Source organism: Oncorhynchus clarkii, unplaced genomic scaffold (genome assembly GCF_045791955.1).
Source record: "Oncorhynchus clarkii lewisi isolate Uvic-CL-2024 unplaced genomic scaffold, UVic_Ocla_1.0 unplaced_contig_817_pilon_pilon, whole genome shotgun sequence".
Taxonomy (NCBI): domain Eukaryota; kingdom Metazoa; phylum Chordata; class Actinopteri; order Salmoniformes; family Salmonidae; genus Oncorhynchus; species Oncorhynchus clarkii.
The window spans coordinates 288,832-310,000 of record NW_027261148.1 but is presented as its reverse complement, the minus strand read 5'-3'; the positions used below and the strand labels follow the sequence as shown (position 1 = coordinate 310,000).

The 21,169-nt window shown below is 43.3% G+C and overlaps 1 protein-coding gene across 1 annotated transcript in view; it reads right to left on the bottom strand.

Annotated features, from left to right (window-relative positions):
• LOC139405460 (semaphorin-5B-like) overlaps positions 1-16,775 on the bottom strand; it is a 101,065-nt gene extending 84,290 nt beyond the window's left edge. The window contains exon 1 of the mRNA XM_071147786.1: positions 16,711-16,775. The gene's annotated coding sequence lies outside the window, so the exon portion shown is untranslated. The remainder of the gene's footprint in view (positions 1-16,710) is intronic.
• Positions 16,776-21,169: the final 4,394 nt, after the last annotated feature.

The following is a 21,169-nucleotide window of genomic DNA, read 5'->3' as shown; positions in this document are numbered from 1 at the left end:
GAGAGAAACATTGTAACCCATCAGCACACAAACTGACTGGCCGCTCCCTCCACCGTAAAGCATTCCTCGCTTGTGAAAAACAAACCGTTAACTTTCTCAATGGAGTGGGGGTGTGAGTGTGTGCTGAGAAAGAGACGGGAGGGAAGGAGGGATGGAGGGAGGGGGGCATGGGGCTGCCCAACTGTGCCCGCTCTGAGCCAGACAGAGAGGTTGGGGGAGGAGGATGGGGGAAGGGAGGAGGAGGAGAGGAGGGGGATGGGGAAGGGAGGAGGGGACTGTTTATTCCCTGGACCATTTATACAGTACCTCCTGCCTCTCTACAGTGCCTTCTGAAAGTATTCAGACCCCTTGACTTTATCACATTTTGTTAGGTTACGGCCGAATTCTAAAATTGCTAAAATATTTTTTCCCCTCATCAATCTAGGTGTTATACCCCATAATGACCAAGCAAAAACAGTTTTGGGGAATTTTTTGCAGATTTATTACAAATAAAAAACTTAAATATGACATTTACATAAGTATTCAGACCCTGTACTCAGTACTTTGTTGAAGCACCATTGACAGCGATTACAGCCTTGAGTCTTCTTGGGTATGACGTTACAAGCTTGGCACACCTGTATTTGGGGAGTTTCTCCCATTCTTCTCTACAGATCCTCTCAAGCTCTGTCAGGTTGGATGGGGAGCATCGCTGCACAGCTATTTTCAGGTCTCTTCAGAGATGTTAGATCGGGTTCAAGTCCGGGCTCTGGCTGGGCCACTCAAAGACATTCAGAGACTTGTCCCAAGCCACTCCTGCGTTGTCTTGGCTGTGTGCTTAGGTTTGTTGTCCAGTTGGAAGGTGAACTGTCGCCACAGTCTGAAGTCCTGAGCTTCTCTGGAGCAGGTGTCATCAAGTTTCTCTGTGTAATCTGCTCCGTTCTTCTTTGCCTCGATCCTGACTAGTCTCCCAGTCCCTGCCGCTGAAAAACATTCCCACAGTATGATGCTGCCACCACCATGCTTCACCGTAGGGATGGTGCCAGGTTTCCTCCAGATGTAACGCTTGGCATTCAGGCTAATGAGTTCAATCTTGTTTTCATCAGACCAGAGAATCTTTTTTCTCATGGTCTGAGAGTCTTTAGGTGCCTTTTGGCAAACTCCAAGCTGACTGTCATGTGCCTTTTACTGAGGAGTGGCTTCCGTCTGGCCACTTTACCACAAAGGCCTTATTGGTGGAATGCTGCAGAGATGGTTGTCCTTCTAACAATTTTTTCAGAATGGCACAAATTCCCCGATATCAGGGTACTCATGTCAACATGTTTGCTTTCAGAGCATATTTGATCCCAAATTATAAGGGGGAGAGATACCTCGGTGTCCTTCTGGAAGGTTCACAGAGGAACTCTGGAGCTCTGTCAGAGTGAGCATTGGGTTCTTGACCACCTCCCTGACCAAGGCCCTTCTCCCCCAATTGCTCAGTTTGGCTGGTAGGTCAGCTCAAGGAAGAGTCTTGTTGGTTCCAAACTTCTTCCATTTAAGAATGATGGAGGACACTGTGTTCTTGGGGACCTTCAATGCTGCAGAAATGTTTTGGTACCCTTCCCCAGATCTGTGCCTCGACACAAACCTGTCTCGGAGCTATACGGACAATTCCTTCGACCTCATGGTTTGGTTTTTGCTCTGACATGCACTGTCACTGTCACTCCAAATCATGTCCAATCAATTAAATTTACCACAAGTGGACTCCAATCAAGTTGTAGAAACATCTCAAAGATGATCAATGGAAACAGGATGCACCTGAGCTCTTTTTCGTGTCTTTAATTAATCAATTGTAGAATAAGGCTGTAACGTAACAAAATGTGGAAAAAGTGAAAGGATCTGAATACTTTCTGAAGGCCCTGTATGACAGGAAGTCAGGTTTACACAGACACTACTGCTATAGCAGTTGTTGACATCACACCTTAGTAAGGGCTGTTCTCTGTCTGTCTGTCTGTCACTCTGTCAGTCAGTCAGTCAGTCAGTCAGTCAGTCTGTCTGTCTGTCTGTCTGTCTGTCTGTCTGTCTGTCTGTCTGTCACTCTGTCTGTCTGTCACTCTGTCTGTCTGTCACTCTGTCTGTCTGTCACTCTGTCTGTCTGTCACTCTGTCTGTCTGTCACTCTGTCTGTCTGTCACTCTGTCTGTCACTCTGTCTGTCTGTCTGTCTGTCTGTCTGTCTGTACCACTGCTGCCTTCTCCCTACCACTTGAAATTAAATGTAAAGAAATGGGAACTAAACAGTCAACCGTAGGGCTGTTTCCAGAAGGGTCAGACAGGCTAGATGTCAGGCAGAGGGGTCAGACAGGCTAGATGTCAGGGCAGGCAGAAGAGTCAGACAGGCTAGATGTCAGGGCAGGCAGAAGAGTCAGACAGGCTATATGTCAGGGCAGGCAGAGGGGTCAGACAGGCTAGATGTCAGGGCAGGCAGAAGGGTCAGACAGGCTAGATGTCAGGGCAGGCAGAGGGGTCAGACAGGCTAGATGTCAGGGCAGGCAGAGGGGTCAGACAGGCTAGATGTCAGGGCAGGCAGAGGGGTCAGACAGGCTAGATGTCAGGGCAGGCAAAAGGGTCAGACAGGCTAGATGTCAGGGCAGGCAGAGGGGTCAGACAGGCTAGATGTCAGGGCAGGCAGAGGGGTCAGACAGGCTAGATGTCAGGGCAGGCAGAGGGGTCAGACAGGCTAGATGTCAGGGCAGGCAGAGGGGTCAGACAGGCTAGATGTCAGGGCAGGCAGAGGGGTCAGACAGGCTAGATGTCAGGGCAGGCAGAGGGGTCAGGCAGACTGGTACGAGTCCAGAAAAAAAGGGTAAAAACCGGGAAGACTAGAAAAAGAGAATAGAAAACAGGAGCACGGGAAACCACGCTGGTTGACATGAAAACATACAAGATGAACTGGCACAGAGAAACAGGAAACACTGGGATAACTACACTGGCACAGAGAGACAGCAAACGCTGGGATAAATACACTGGCACAGAGAGACAGGAAACACTGGGATAAATACACTGGCACAGAGAGACAGGAAACACTGGGATAAATACACTGGCACAGAGAGACAGGAAACACTGGGATAAATACACTGGGGAAATAAGTGACACCTGGAGGCGGTGGAGACAATCACAAGGACAGGTGAAACAGATCAGGGTGTGACACACACACTGAGCCAACAAGCAAGTGACCAAGTAGCCTGGTGGAATGTGGTGTGTGTGTGTGTGTGTGTGTGTGTGTTTGACTGCTCCATACTCTATCTGGATTTTCTCAGAAACTGTTCAGAGTTCAAGGAAGATGGGAAAATGGTTAAGGTTGAGTTTGAAGATTGAGGCCTGCGTTTTCTCATTTCTAAATGAACACATTGTGAAAAACTAATTAAATGAGCAGGAGTACCAGGAGCTTTGGTCTAGTGTTAATTACAGTAAGCTCAATTAGCATGCGCTGCAGGGCATTCTGCCGAGGGGGATAATATACCAAAGTAGCAAGCGAGTGTGTGTGTGTGTGTGTGTGTGTGTGTGTGTGTGTGTGTGTGTGTGTGTGTGTGTGTGTGTGTACATGACTAAGCCACTCATTATCTACACAGCAGGATGGTGATAGAGAATAGCAACTGATCCAGATCCCCAATTAATACTGTTCAGACATTATCTGTATAATGTACTGGGCAAATAGCCAGATAAGAAAACATCAGCCAATGTCCAGGATAACAAATATCCAGCCACATCAGATCAGCGTTTTCAACCAAGTCAACCAGGTAACAATCTCATATGCCTAGTTAAATGAAGTTTATATCAAAAATAAATCCAAAAATCTGATATAGGGCAGTTTATCTCGCTGTAACAACACAATATACAAGTAGTCTTGCATGAGTGTCTGGTGAGAAGAGGGTTACATCAGATTACAACAGTTCCCTCCTATATGTCTGGTGAGAAGAGGATTACATCAGATTACAACAGTTCCCTCCTATATGTCTGGTGAGAAGAGGGTTACATCAGATTACAACAGTTCCCTATATGTCTGGTGAGAAGAGGGTTACATCAGATTACAACAGTTCCCTATATGTCTGGTGAGAAGAGGATTACATCAGATTACAACAGTTCCCTATATGTCTGAGCTACAGGCCAGGGACATCTGGTTGATCAGTATTGTTTTTCCTAGCCCCCCTACAGTCTCCTCTGTTTAGGGAACCTCTCAGCCCCCCACCTAGCCCCCCTCCAGTCTCCTCTGTTAAGGGAACCTCCCAGTCCCTCACCTAGCCCCCCACCTAGCCCCCCTCCAGTCTCCTCTGTTAAGGGAACCTCTCAGCCCCCCTCCAGTCTCCTCTGTTAAGGGAACCTCCCAGTCCCCCACCTAGCCCCTCTCCAGTCTCCTCTGTTAAGGGAACCTCCCAGTCCCCCACCTAGCCCCCCACCTAGCCCCCTCCAGTCTCCTCTGTTAAGGGAACCTCTCAGCCCCCCACCTAGCCCCCCTCCAGTCTCCTCTGTTAAGGGAACCTCCCAGTCCCCCACCTAGCTCCCCTCCAGTCTCCTCTGTTGAGGGAACCTCCCAGTCCCCCACCTAGCCCCCCTCCAGTCTCCTCTGTTAAGGGAACCTCCCAGCCCCCCACCTAGCTCCCCACCTTGCTCCCCTCCAGTCTACTCTGTTAAGGGAACCTCCCAGTCCCCCACCTAGCTCCCCTTCAGTCTCCTCTTTTAGGGGAACCTCCCAGCCCCCCACCTAGCTCCCCTCCAGTCTCCTCTGGTAGGGGACTGCAGGCTTCACAGTAGGGTGCAGTCTGATGGCTAAAGATTTGCTGGTGCACTCATGTGTGACCAAGTGTGTGTGTGTCTGTCTGTCTGTCTGTCTGCCTGTCTGTCTGTCTGTCTGTCTGTCTGTCTGTGTGTGTGTTTGTCTGTGTGTGTTTGTCTGTGTGTTTGTGTGTGAGCGTGTGTGTGAGGATTTACAGTGTTTAAACCTCCTTTAACCTCTGTCCCCCAGGAGGACCTGATTGGGGTCAGTTAACAAACGGTCCTCCAGGAGAGACAAGAAGGACAACAGAGGAAAAATAATACCCAAACAAACAATGGGGTGCATACAGGCATGTGTGTGTGTGTGTGTGTGTGTGTGTGTGTGTGTGTGTGTGTGTGTGTGTGTGTGTGTGTGTGTGTGTGTGTGTGTGTGTGTGTGTGTGTGTGTGTTTGTGTGTGTGTGTGTGTGTATTCATGCGTGTCTCTTGGTTAGGTTTACATTGAAAAACCTAACACGTAACCCAAACCGGCGGAGCGTGTGCACCATTGTGCATACATGTATTTTGTCCCCTACACCAAACGTGATCACGACACGCAGGTTAAAATATCAAAACAAACTCTGAACCAATTACATTAACTTGGGGACAGGTGTAACGGTATTCGTCGTCTGAAGAAGAGGAATCATCGGACCAAAGCGCAGCGTGGAAAGTGTTCATGCTTTCTTTATTAAAACTGAACACGATAACAAAATAACAACGGGAATAACCGAAACAGTCCTGAAAGGTGCAAAACACTAACCAGAAATTAACTACCCACAAAAACCCTGTGGGAAAAGCTACCTAAGTATGGTTCCCAATCAGAGACAACGATAGACAGCTGTACCTGATTGAGAACCATACCTGGCCAAAACAAAGAAATACAAAAACATAGAAAAAGGAACATAGAATGCCCACCCAAATCACACCCTGACCAAACCAAAATAGAGACATTGCTCTAAGGTCAGGGCCTGACAACAGGTCGAAAAGCATTAAACACGTATGGCAATTTAGCTTGCACTTGCTAGCTAATTTGTCCTATTTAGCTAGCTTGCTGTTGCTAGCTAATTTGTCCTGGGATATAAACATTAGGTTGATATTTTACCTGAAATGCACAAGGTCCTCTACTCCGACAATTAATCCATACATAAAAACGGTCAACCGAATCGTTTCTAGTCAACTCTTCTCCTTCCAGGCTTTTTCATCGTTTAACTTATATGGTGATTGGCATCTAAACTTTCATAGTATTACCACGACAACCGGCAACAGTTCGTCTTTCAATCACCCATGTGGGTATAACCAATGAGGAGATGGCACGTGGGTACCTGCTTCTATAAACCAATGAGGAGATGGGAGAGGCAGGACTAGCAGCGCGATCTGCGTCAGAAATAGCAATGACTTCTATTTTAGCCCTTGGCAACGCAGACGCTTGTTGACGCGCGTGAGCAGTGTGGGTGCAATAATTGAATAACATGGGTTCCTACATTTATTTTGCTTGCGCACACGACAGTGTAGTCAGGGAATAAGGGAACATAGGCTAATATTTACAGTAATAGCGTTGAGGTTGTAAATGATTTATATCACTCTAATTCAGTATGTCTAGTTAAATCTACAAGGGAAACATATAGAGAACCATTAGACTACATGAATAAAGAGGGTCAATCTGTGTGCATCTAAGAAAAGTCTCATGTTTTCTAACCACTGGGACATTTGTGTCTGTTGTTGGAAGTGGTTGTCCACTTTTTTCAACTTTTACAGGACTGTTTTTTTAAGGGTTTTTTTTACCATTATTTAACTAGGCAAGTCAGTTAAGAACAAATTCTTGAATTCAAAGACGGCCTAGGAACAGTGGGTTAACTGGTCTAGGAACAGTGGGTTAACTGCCTTTTTTTACCTTGTCAGCTCGGGGATTCGGTCTTGCAACCTTTCGTTACTAGTCCAACGCTCTAACCACGAGGCTACCTGCCGCCCCTACCCTCTAACCACTAGGCTACCTGCCGCCCCTACCCTCTAACCACTAGGCTACCTGCCGCCCCTACCCTCTAACCACTAGGCTACCTGCCGCCCCTACCCTCTAACCACTAGGCTACCTGCCGCCCCTACCCTCTAACCACTAGGCTACCTGCCGCCCCTACCCTCTAACCACTAGGCTACCTGCCGCCCCTACCCTCTAACCACTAGGCTACCTGCCGCCCCTACCCTCTAACCACTAGGCTACCTGCCACCCCTACCCTCTAACCACTAGGCTACCTGCAGGGCAGGAGAAAAAGATAGAGAGAGACTGAACATGGAGAGAGTGACAAGAGTTATGGAGATAAAGATTTTCTCTTCTGTCAAACATCAGAGGGAAGGTGAAAAAAACAGATGATCTGTTCACAAGATGAACTACCTACTATCCATCAGCTGTTTCAACTAAACACAGAGAGAGAGAGAAAGCCAGACAGGGAGGGAGAGAGAGAGAGAGACAGGAGAGGAAAGGAGAAGATCACCAAAAATATTCTGGTTGAAGACATGATTGTTTATGTTTTATTTCCACATTGTGTGCAATCTCCCAGATTTTTTTTTCACTTCCAAATTGATTTACCTGATTAATTAATTTGTAAAGCCATTACCTAAAGGTGGACATTTAATTTGGGCCGGAAATCAACGCCATCGCTCCAGGGAGCAGGAATACGTCTCATTAATGTGTAAATGAAGGGGCGAGTGCGTCACAAAGACAATACCACATCTGATTAGCTTTAAGAAATATTAGTTTACCTTGTTGAAATGACAATTTATCATTATGCCAAAGTGTCAGTTGTAAAAGGTTGAATCTTTCACCTGTGACAGAGCACATCCAGAGCCCTGCTTAGAAGTGGATAACAGGAAGTCTCAAAGGGCAGGACAGTGACAACAACACGTCTACATTGAGACACAAACCCCTATGATGTGTCATTGTACTACAAGAGTCTCCCAACCAAGGAATTAAACGCCAATCTAACAGGAAAACACAAGGTAGGAGAACCACCCTCTGCTCAAACACATATTATAGCAATTCACAGTGACCATAAATCACGTCAGCTGAAAAAACCCTCCACTTGGCCCGTCTGTCCAGCAGAGCAGAGACAAATAGTCTCCAGCGATTGAACCTCTAACCTTGAAAGACGCGGGAGGCGGCTCGTTCATCTTTCTTAGCTTGGCTCGGTAGACTTCCCCAACCCCAAGAGACTGAGGGGGCCTTTTGCTTTTGCTAAACTTTCAGCCCAACCCCAGAGTCACAGTGTAAAGTGATTTCACAGTGCTGTTGTCATCACCTCAGGTTGAGAGATAGAGTTTGTAGCACAGCCAGACACTTAGGAGGACAACTTTTGCAGACAAATCGAAGTGGAAATGGGGGAGAAAATAGAGCAGTCAGATAATGTTTATTATTTCAGTAAGACTTTCAGATAATGTTTATTATTTCAGTAAGACTTTCAGATAATGTTTATTATTTCAGTAAGACTTTCAGATAATGTTTATTATTTCAGTAAGACTTTCAGATAATGTTTATTATTTCAGTAAGACTTTCAGATAATGTTTATTATTTCAGTAAGACTTTCAGATAATGTTTATTATTTCAGTAAGACTTTCAGATAATGTTTATTATTTCAGTAAGACTTTCAGATAATGTTTATTATTTCAGTAAGACTTTCAGATAATGTTTATTATTTCAGTAAGACAGTCAGATAATGTTTATTATTTCAGTAAGACTTTCAGATAATGTTTATTATTTCAGTAAGACTTTCAGATAATGTTTATTATTTCAGTAAGACTTTCAGATAATGTTTATTATTTCAGTAAGACTTTCAGATAATGTTTATTATTTCAGTAAGACTTTCAGATAATGTTTATTATTTCAGTAAGACTTTCAGATAATGTTTATTATTTCAGTAAGACTTTCAGATAATGTTTATTATTTCAGTAAGACTTTCAGATAATGTTTATTATTTCAGTAAGACTTTCAGATAATGTTTATTATTTCAGTAAGACTTTCAGATAATGTTTATTATTTCAGTAAGACTTTCAGATAATGTTTATTATTTCAGTAAGACTTTCAGATAATGTTTATTATTTCAGTAAGACTTTCAGATAATGTTTATTATTTCAGTAAGACTTTCAGATAATGTTTATTATTTCAGTAAGACTTTCAGATAATGTTTATTATTTCAGTAAGACTTTCAGATAATGTTTATTATTTCAGTAAGACTTTCAGATAATGTTTATTATTTCAGTAAGACTTTCAGATAATGTTTATTATTTCAGTAAGACTTTCAGATAATGTTTATTATTTCAGTAAGACAGTCAGATAATGTTTATTATTTCAGTAAGACTTTCAGATAATGTTTATTATTTCAGTAAGACTTTCAGATAATGTTTATTATTTCAGTAAGACTTTCAGATAATGTTTATTATTTCAGTAAGACTTTCAGATAATGTTTATTATTTCAGTAAGACTTTCAGATAATGTTTATTATTTCAGTAAGACTTTCAGATAATGTTTATTATTTCAGTAAGACTTTCAGATAATGTTTATTATTTCAGTAAGACTTTCAGATAATGTTTATTATTTCAGTAAGACTTTCAGATAATGTTTATTATTTCAGTAAGACTTTCAGATAATGTTTATTATTTCAGTAAGACTTTCAGATAATGTTTATTATTTCAGTAAGACTTTCAGATAATGTTTATTATTTCAGTAAGACTTTCAGATAATGTTTATTATTTCAGTAAGACTTTCAGATAATGTTTATTATTTCAGTAAGACAGTCAGATAATGTTTATTATTTCAGTAAGACAGTCAGATAATGTTTATTATTTCAGTAAGACAGTCAGATAATGTTTATTCTTTCAGTAAGACTTTCAGATAATGTTGATTATTTCAGTAAGACAGTCAGATAATGTTTATTATTTCAGTAAGACTTTCAGATGTTTATTACTTCAGTAAGACAGTCAGATAATGTTTATTATTTCAGTAAGACAGTCAGATAATGTTTATTATTTCAGTAAGACAGTCAGATAATGTTTATTATTTCAGTAAGACAGTCAGATAATGTTTATTATTTCAGTAAGACAGTCAGATAATGTTTATTATTTCAGTAAGACTTTCAGATAATGTTTATTATTTCAGTAAGACTTTCAGATAATGTTTATTATTTCAGTAAGACTTTCAGATAATGTTTATTATTTCAGTAAGACAGTCAGATAATGTTTATTATTTCAGTAAGACAGTCAGATAATGTTTATTATTTCAGTAAGACAGTCAGATAATGTTTATTCTTTCAGTAAGACTTTCAGATAATGTTTATTATTTCAGTAAGACAGTCAGATAATGTTTATTATTTCAGTAAGACTTTCAGATAATGTTTATTACTTCAGTAAGACAGTCAGATAATGTTTATTATTTCAGTAAGACAGTCAGATAATGTTTATTATTTCAGTAAGACAGTCAGATAATGTTTATTATTTCAGTAAGACAGTCAGATAATGTTTATTATTTCAGTAAGACTTTCAGATAATGTTTATTATTTCAGTAAGACTTTCAGATAATGTTTATTATTTCAGTAAGACAGTCAGATAATGTTTATTATTTCAGTAAGACAGTCAGATAATGTTTATTATTTCAGTAAGACAGTCAGATAATGTTTATTATTTCAGTAAGACAGTCAGATAATGTTTATTATTTCAGTAAGACTTTCAGATAATGTTTATTATTTCAGTAAGACAGTCAGATAATGTTTATTATTTCAGTAAGACAGTCAGATAATGTTTATTATTTCAGTAAGACAGTCAGATAATGTTTATTATTTCAGTAAGACAGTCAGATAATGTTTATTATTTCAGTAAGACTTTCAGATAATGTTTATTATTTCAGTAAGACTTTTTGACAGATATAATCCTACCTCAGTAAGACTTCACTTAAAGCCAACATGCAGGTATAACGCTTCATTAGTTGTTATAAGCATGCATGACCCTTCATAATGCCTTATATGGCTTAGTTACCATTACTTGGAAACTACAGATTATTCCATACATTGGGCAGGGGGTTAGGAAGTGCAGCTCAGTTTCCACCTCATTTTGTGGGCAGTGAGCACATAGCCTGTCTTCTCTTTAGAGCCATGTCTGCCTACGGCGGCCTTTCTCAATAACAAGGCTATGCTCACTGAGTCTGTACATAGTCAAAGCTTTCCTTAAGTTTGGGTCAGTCACAGTGGTCAGGTATTCTGCCGCTGTGTACTCTCTGTTTAAAGCCAATTAGCATTCTAGTTTGCTCTGTTTTTTTGTTAATTCTTTCCAATGTGTCAAGTAATTATCTTTTTGTTTTCTCATGATTTGGTTGGGTCTAATTGTGCTGTTGTCCTGGGGCTCTGTGGGGTGTGTTTGTGTTTGTGAACAAAGCCCCAGGACCAGCTTGCTTCGGGGACTCTTCTCCAGGTTCATCTCTCTGTAGGTGATGGCTTTGTTATGGAAGGTTTGGGAATCGCTTCCTTTTAGGTGGTTGTAGAATTTAACGGCTCTTTTCTGGATTTTGATAATTAGTGGGTATCGGCCCAATTCTGCTCTGCATGCATTATTTGGTGTTCTACGTTGTACACAGAGGATATTTTTTCAGAATTCTGCATGCAGAGTCTCAATTTGGTGTTTGTCCCATTTTGTGAAGTCTTGGTTGGTGAGCGGACCCCAGACCTCACAACCATAAAGGGCAATGAGCTCTATGAATCTCTCACACACTCACTCTCACTCTCACACTCACACTCACACTCACACTCACACTCACACTCACACTCTCACTCTCACTCTCACTCTCACTCTCACTCTCACTCTCACACTCACTCTCACACTCTCACTCTCACTCTCACTCTCACTCTCACTCTCACTCTCACACTCTCACTCTCACTCTCACTCTCACTCTCACTCTCACTCTCACTCTCACCAGAGACAGAGGATGAGAGTAGATGGTCAGGATGCATACAGTATCACAGGAGTCAAGGTCAGGTCAGGGTACAGGAGTCAAGGCTAGGTCAGGGTACAGGAGTCAAGGCTAGGTCAGGGTACAGGAGTCAAGGCTAGGTCAGGGTACTGGAGTCAAGGCTAGGTCAGGGTACTGGAGTCAAGGCTAGGTCAGGGTACAGGAGTCAAGGCTAGGTCAGGGTACAGGAGTCAAGGCTAGGTCAGGGTACAGGAGTCAAGGCTAGGTCAGGGTACAGGAGTCAAGGCTAGGTCAGGGTACTGGAGTCAAGGCTAGGTCAGGGTACAGGAGTCAAGGCTAGGTCAGGGTACAGGAGTCAAGGCTAGGTCAGGGTACAGGAGTCAAGGCTAGGTCAGGGTACAGGAGTCAAGGCTAGGTCAGGGTACAGGAGTCAAGGCTAGGTCAGGGTACAGGAGTCAAGGCTAGGTCAGGGTACAGGAGTCAAGGCTAGGTCAGGGTACTGGAGTCAAGGCTAGGTCAGGGTACAGGAGTCAAGGCTAGGTCAGGGTACAGGAGTCAAGGCTAGGTCAGGGTACAGGAGTCAAGGCTAGGTCAGGGTACAGGAGTCAAGGCTAGGTCAGGGTACTGGAGTCAAGGCTAGGTCAGGGTTGACAGCGATGGGTAAGTCTGTGCTAGACTTACCCATTTACCATAGTTGATGGAACTGTACTGGAATGTACAAAAACATCTGAGCCATCACAGTACGGTTGGTTTGGCCAGCAGAGCTTCCTAGACCCCTTCAGATACAACAGTCCAGGGACCTCCCCTGGGAAACCTCCCCTCACTTTCCTCTCCAGAGGCATCAATGGAGCCCTTGTCTGACAGCATAGCACTCCACTGTGAGCCAGGGGCCTCGCACACCGAAATATTGTCTTTGACTTTTACTTCAAACATTGGGATAACCTGACTTCAACAAGCGTGGCTGTGCTGCCTTTGACCCACCTCTTGGGAGTGTCAACGTTTATCTTGTTACTCTGGTAATATAGCTGCACACATGCACACACACACAGACACACACACACAGACACACACACACAGACACACACACACACGCACACACGCACGCACACACACACACATCTAAGCCCCCTTAGTGAATGACATGGTCTGTGCAGGGTGACCACCATAGCCCCCCTGGCCAGGTGACTCTCCCCCCTCCCCCGCCCTCCCCCCTCCCGCCATCCCAGTAAAACAGCAGTGGAGAGAGAGAGGGGAGCTGTGGTCTCTGGCTAACCTACTCCCTATACAGTGCACTACTTTTGACCAGAGACCCTGGTCTAAAGTAGTGCACTACAAAGGGAATAGGGTGCCATTTGAGAGTCAGCCTGTGGCGGTCTGTCTGGCACTAAAATGATTTAATGGCTGCTTCCACCAGCCGCATAGTAAAGGCTGTATTCTGTAGACCTGATGCTGAGAGAGAGAGCAGCGTTGTTGGTCTGGGCCAGGTGGTTGCCATACAGATGTAGGATCTTCATTTGATCACCCTGTTGCAGGAGAACTTTCCTGCAATGCAGAACATGTTCAACTTTTATTGTATATGAGGTTTAAAAAAGGCTTCTGAAGTTTGTCATTTCCACTTTGAAATTTTCGACTTGATTTTCCCTTTCTAATAATGTTTCCATCCATATAACTGTCCCTTAATAATAATCCACATTTCACATGTCTTGTTCCTGTTGTAGTAAACTGGCTCAAATTAACACCCTACTGTATATATGTCCATACACATCCAATACACATTTAATCCAACCTATTAAATGTAAACGGGAGATGAGAAATTACTAGGAATTAAATGGGGAAGTGAAAGAGGTCACAGAGGTTGAGTTTAGTGGGGATTTTATCAATGAATCATTCAACAGTCTTACTGTATTATTAATGTAGTGGAAGGGGAAACTGTCCTCTGACCGTTTCCCATCAAACACCAGAGACCTACAGAGCAAGAATCACAATCCCAAATGCAATGGAGTCACAGTTAGTCTGTTACAGCAGATCACTGAGGTGTGTGTGTGTGTGTGTGTGTGTGTGTGTGTGTGTGTGTGTGTGTGTGTGTGTGTGTGTGTGTGTGTGTGTGTATACAAGCAAGTGAGCGAGCGTGTGTTGACAGGGTACGGGGGAGCATTCTTTGTGTTCTCCGATGAGAAACACGCAGATGTAACTAAACACATGGATAAGTCATGGCACCAAGCCGTACTCAAATACATCAGAGGTACTCTTCTGAACAGCCTGGGGTGTAGTATTTTTGTTTCTGTGTTGTTGGGACAAGAGCTGAAGCGATTGAGCAGAGAAACACTACTCCTGAGACCTAAGAATACACAGGCAGACCGGCTGACAGACAGACAGACAAACAGACCGACAGACAAACAGGCCGACAGGCCGACAGACAGGCCGACAGACAGGCCGACAGACAGACAGACAGACAGACAGACAGACAGACAGACAGACAGACAGACAGACAGACAGACAGACAGACAGACAGACAGACAGACAGACAGACAGACAGACAGACAGACAGACAGACAGACAGACAGACAGACATGCAGGCAGCCAGACAGACAGACCAGAGCTGAGCCCCGCAGGTCCAAGCCATTAAATCTCTGTTGTAGCATACTCCACCAGACAATAGTTTTAACATGCAGTAACAAGCATCTCTCTCCTCTTCTCTCTCCACGTTCCTCTCTCAGCTCCGATCATGTTGTACACAGACATGCTACCAGAGTTGTTTAGAATGGAATATAATCAATGTCTCTCTCCTTCTCTCTCCTCAGGTCTTGTAGTTGACTGCTGTACTGCTCTTGTCTGTGAAGGTGCGCCAACTCACAATGGACACAAGTTCTTCTCTACCCCCTGACCTTTTCTAGCCCTTATCACTGAAGCTCATGTTCCACTTCTGTAGCCAGGTAGGACAGGGTGAGGGGCAGTCATTACAGCTTTTGTGAACAGATCTGTTAACGTGAACTGGACTTGCGCTGAGGGAGATGAATTGAGGGAAGCTATTGAATCATTGAATCCTCAATAGGTCTGTTTAGAACAGATTAAACAGAGGAGCAGAGAGCTGTGTTGGCAGCGCACTACATTGCTGCCTGCCATAAGATGAGGGACAGTGTCTGACAGACCAATCAACCTGAACATGTCCTCTATGATTATTGGTATTGGTCAATGTCTGGTTATTTTGACCCTTGGTTATTGTTGTTACTGTTGTTCCGTTGACAATATTGATTATTTTTATTAATTATGTTAATATTGTAAATCTCCAAAGTAAGCTTTGGTAAAATGTACATTGTTACGTCATGCCAATAAAGCAAATATAATTTAATTGAATTAAATTGAAAGAGAGAGAGAGAGAGAGAGAGATGGAGAGAGAGAGAGAGATGGAGAGAGAGGGAGAGAGAGAGAGAGAGAGAGAGAGAGAGAGAGAGAGAGAGAGATGGAGAGATGGAGAAAGAGGGAGAGAGAGAGAGAGGGAGAGAGAGACGGATGGATGCCAATGTAGGCTCTGAATTGAATTGAGACACAGAGAGCCACACACCAGGTCTTTGCCCCAAAGAATACAGTATCACTCATTGAGGGATATACATGGCACATCATCACAGATTACATTACAGATGAGAATTTACAGAGAATGAGAACTTTAGACACATTATAGCTGTAGTCATGAAACATCATGAACCAGCCACCAAGTGTGATATTAAAGCCATTAGGTGAGGAAGAAATACATCCCGGTGCTATTTTCAAACATCTTGATAAACTCTCTCGTTGTCTACTGGTGCAGGAAACATTTTAGACATTACAGTATCAACACAAATACTGTAAGCCCAGAGACTACTGTAAACCCAGAGACTACTGTAAACCCAGAGACTACTGTAAGCCCAGAGACTACTGTAAGCCCAGAGACTACTGTAGTCTCTAAACACAGAGACTACTGTAAGCCCAGAGACTACTGTAAGCCCAGAGACTACTGTAAACCCAGAGACTACTGTAGTCTCTAAACCCAGAGACTACTGTAAACCCAGAGACTACTGTAAGCCCAGAGACTACTGTAGTCTCTAAACCCAGAGACTACTGTAAGCCCAGAGACTACTGTAAGCCCAGAGACTACTGTAAACCCAGAGACTACTGTAGTCTCTAAACCCAGAGACTACTGTAAGCCCAGAGACTACTGTAAGCCCAGAGACTACTGTAAACCCAGAGACTACTGTAATCCCAGAGACTACTGTAAGCCCAGAGACTACTGTAAACCCAGAGACTACTGTAAGCCCAGAGACTACTCTAAACCCAGAGACTACTGTAAGCCCAGAGACTACTGTAAGCCCAGAGACTACTGTAAACCCAGAGACTACTGTAAACCCAAGGACAACTGCTGCTCAACTCTGCACTCTATCGACGAGTGGCAATAATTAACCAAAATTATGAGCAAAGTTGCAAAGTTTGGGGCAACATCAATGTTATATGGCCTAGAACAGACAAGAAAGGGACAATTATGTCAAGGGCTGCGTCGTAAAGATGTGCATGATACTGTATCTAATGCCCTAAAGCAGTCCGCAGAATGATCAGACAGTCTTACTCTAGTGGTATGATTCCAACCTCTTGCCTTTTGTCTATCGGGCCAACATCTTGCGCGCATAGGTAGCCTAAAATCGATTCGGGATGCACATACTGACATCAACCGAAAATCCAATAACAGAATTGATCTGAAAAATCTATCGAAGGGACAGTACATTGACGCAACACGAGACGTCCTAGAGTCAAATAACAAAGATTCTACCGCGTTTGTCATTCTGATAACACCATTTATATGAAGTTGCTTGTTCAGTCAATAATTATTTGACATAAGCATCTTCTACGAAATGTAAATATGGTTACTCAAATATGATCAAATTGCCTAGCAGTCAAACTTTCCAGAAAAATAAGTTCATTCAATTGCTTTCTCACGACCATTTTATTTGTATTTATTTTTTTACAAACCTTACCTTTCTTTATTGGTGCATTTACGTTGCTGGAGAAAGTTAGTTTCATACGAAGGCTGAAGCAGAGCGCGTTGGCCTATGCACAGTAGCCCATAGAGTATCCACTGTCCGGTACGTGTCTCTCTCCTACCAAGTGGCTATCTGCCTGGCTGGCTTTGCAGGCGCTGTGATGTTGTGCGGAGATCCCACTACAGCTGTTAAAAGGGGAGTTTTGAACCTACGAATCGGTTGAGGGTGTTTTAAATCTCAAATTAAGGACATGTGTGTTACAATTTAATTGTAGGTAGGCTAACTTTTAACAACCCAGAGCCTTTTTCTTCAAACTAATTTCTTCAGTCATATAATTGTGTTTTCATTCTATTCAGAGTGAGAGATGCGCACCCCCCTTTGGATAGAATGGTCACTCTCGATGTGAGGGCGTGATACGGTTCTAATTGATATTGATAAGGATACTTGACAGAATGGTTGCTTTTATACTTTGTCTCCTGATATACATTTGCTCTGGTAGTAATAGGACATTCTACTAACAGTTATAACTACGTTTTTGTATTAGTATTATTACAAATGCTTTATTAATGGGAAATGTTACAAAATATGTTTGCAAGTGTCAGCAAAAAGCTTAATTAAAAGTGTTGATATTATTCAGTCACACACGTTGCTGTTATACCAAAACATACACTTTTAATGATAATACTGGCAGGAAAGATGCTTTTTTAAAGCGTTTTAAAGAAGAAACCAGTTCTGTTGACTTTCTCTTCTTCCTTTTCTTTAGGTCAGTGACTGCCCTACAACACTGCCCTACAACACTGCCCTACAACACTGCCCTACAACACTGCCCTACAACACTGCCCTACAACACTGCCCTACAACACTGCCCTACAACACTGCCCTACAACACTGCCCTACAACACTGCCCTACAACACTGCCCTACAACACTGCCCAACAACACTGCCCTACAACACTGCCCTACAACACTGCCCTACTGCCCTACAACACTGCCCTACAACACTGCCCTACAACACTGCCCTACAACACTGCCCTACAACACTGCCCTACAACACTGCCCTAAAACACTGCCCTACAACACTGCCCTACAACACTGCCCTAAAACACTGCCCTACAACACTGCCCTACAACACTGCCCTACAACACTGCCCTACAACACTGCCCTACAACACTGGCCCTACAACACTGCCCTACAACACCCAGAGCGGTCTCCTCCAAGTCCCCAACCATTAACGAAGAGAACCCGGATGTGGATCTAAATGTGTCCCCAAAATGCCCGAAAACTTTTCCACTTTCATATCCTAAACAATAACAATAAAATAGTAATATGTGGGATTTAAAGAGCCTTTCAGAAGGCTGTGTGGGTCGTGTTCGCCACAGCTGGGGCTGGGTGCAGGCTGGGGGACATCTGAAGCTGCTGTATTCCATTTTTGACTGGAAAAAGTCCAGACATGTATTACAAGGCTGTAAAGAGCCAGTGAGGCGGAGGAATCCAAAGGCCTGAGTAGTCTGTTGATGGTGGAGAAAGGGGTTCTGGGATTGCCTTGGCCGTTATTGATGAGGTTGGAGTAGTAGATTGATTTGGCCTGGGAGAGAGCACCGTTTAGTCCTCCAGGCCTCTGAGTGGACTGTGTGACCAGATTTTTTATAGAGCCTCTCCAGTTTGTCGGCCAGTGGACTTCACAGAATGCAGCTCAGAGGTAAACTAGGGAGCAGAGAAGGAGAAGGACACAGTCCGAGTTATCAGAAGTGCAACAGAGTCAAGGCTGGAGGAGAGGAATGTGTCGTAGTGAGAACCCAGCTCCTCGGCCGAGGAAAGAAGAGAATCAGAGCTGTTGTGTATTTGAACCGCAAGATGGTAGGAGATGGCAAAATCCAGACCATGTGGATCGAAGGGGCAAAGCCTGTCGAGCATCCTGTATGAATACTTTTCATCCTTTATATTTCTGTTCAAGCTGGGCTGAAGCACGTTTGGGTACACCTGTCATGACACAATATTTGTTTTGACCGTATCAGCGACTGCAAAACTCCCTTACCATGCAGGACAGATTTAAGGCCATTCTTTTTGCCAGCGATGCATCACAAAGTAGCAGTGCAACACCCACAGCATGCTGATATAAGATGAAAACTAACTCTCCGTGCTAACTCTGTAGCCGCCAAGTCTGCAAGGTTTTGAGGCATCAGTCAAACGCTTCCTGTCTCACATGAACTATTCCTCGTGAAATAATCTGCATTGTTTGACTTGTGTTTTGTTTTTCCATCTGTCTGTTGATTTCTCTAGATCAGGTCGGCTTATTGTGACAGGAAGGAAAGGTGCTTCACTCGCTCAACGACTTGGTACTTTCTAGAAGGGCTGATCAACACAAAAGAGCTGAATCCTTGAGTAAGAGGCCAATACAAAGCTCTACAAAGTTCGGAGTGGAATTTCACTCACGGCTACCGCTCTGATCCAGAGGAATGCCTTCACTGAATTAAATTAGAGTAGTTAGTCAGGTATTGAAGTTCCTGGTTTTGGTGCTTGACCATAGTAGAGTTCGTATTTGATGACCCCTTCCACAGGTTTCATGGTCTTGTATAGGAAATAATCATATGTGACTTGATGGGGTTTGAACACAAGACTCTGTTAGCCCTCTGAGCTGAAGCCTAGGCATTACAGCTACCATAAGTCTTTAGTCTCAGACAAGGTTACTCACCACTCATTCTCCAATGTCTCCGTTACACAAAATGGATACCCCCCCATTCTCTTCCCTATTCTAGTGTGACTCAGACATGGCTTCCCATCAATATGAAGCGTATGGCAGTTTGTAAATCCCTCTCTCTGCTGACTTGACACTCAGCAGTTGTGATTGTGTATTCTGCTGGACCGAACAGGACCCCGGTTGTACTGTTAGGAGGGGGGCATAAAAACACAGTGACAGCCATGGCTCTGGGCCCTCCGCTCCTCTGTAACCAGGAGAGGAAAAAACAGGCGGGTTGCCAGGTTTGCCACCACTTTGAGAATGAATGAGGACCAGAAATGGCGTGTTGCCAGATTTCATTTTCATTTTGCCTTTAAAACTAAGAAGAAGTTTCCTGCTGCACTAGCCTAATGTATCTGTTGTATGGGTCTAATTACATTAAGGTTCTTTACAGTTATTGTGTCAAAATAGATTCAATGATCAATTATTATATTCGTAGATCTGAATTAAAGACTATAGAGTGGGCTACCTTGATGCTTTTCACCATTGGATCTGTCAATCAGGCCGAGCCCGAGGGCCTTGTGCTACAGTGTACTGTTCAGAATAGACGGAGGAAGTGGAAAGATGAATATTCTCTCTGTCCATAATAGGGCTGTCAGAGCTCATCAGTCAACTCCAGTTAACTTGTTTAATGTTATTGTACTAATATTATGGCAGTGACTAAACGGCATTGTCTGAAATAGTTGAAAATACATTAAAAACATCCAAAATACATCATCTATACAGCTAAAAACAACAATACAATGTCTAAACAAGTTGACTTTGAGGTTAAAGAAAGTGGGCTTTATCAATTTACCTGATTTTCATTTGGACAAAATCATGACACCAATATTCTTGTAATGGTCCTTCTATAAAAAATCTTAAATTACAGCTAAACTGGGTTGGCTGGATCCTGACGATAGGGTATATTCTTGTATGTGAGTTGAACCTTTCCTCCTCTTCCTGTAGAAGTGATGGAAGTGTCAAGGGAGTCCTCCATCCACTATAACTCCTATCAGATAGTTTACATCCTGTTGCATCACGTTGTTGTGTCTCTGTCTGCCTGTTTTCATGTCTGCCTGTCTGTCTGTCTGTCTGTCTCTCTCTCTCATATCCCAGTCAATTGGTAAATGCAACTCGAAACACCAAAGAGAGACCCACTGCTCACAGGCACCTGCTCATACATATGCGTGCGCACGCAAAATATCTGAGCCATCACAGTACGGTTGGTTTGGCCAGCAGAGCTTCCTAGACCCCTTCAGATACAACAGTCCAGGGACCTCCCCTGGGAAACCTCCCCTCACTTTCCTCTCCAGAGGCATCAATGGAGCCCTTGTCTGACAGCATAGCACTCCACTGTGAGCCAGGGGCCTCGCACACCAAAATATTGTCTTTGACTTTTACTTCAAACATTGGGATAACCTGACTTCAACAAGCGTGGCTGTGCTGCCTTTGACCCACCTCTTGGGAGTGTCAACGTTTATCTTGTTACTCTGGTAATATAGCTGCACACATGCACACACACACAGACACACACACACAGACACACAGACACACACACACACACACACACACACACACACACACACACACACACACACCATATTTAGCTCACTGATTGATACTCATTTAAAGTTCAAATTAAATGCTGAGATTCGATACCAGGAGACATTAGTGTTGGCTAAAGTAAGCTGATTTATATCAGAGTAAAAATCTATTTCAGCTGAGTATGGATTAT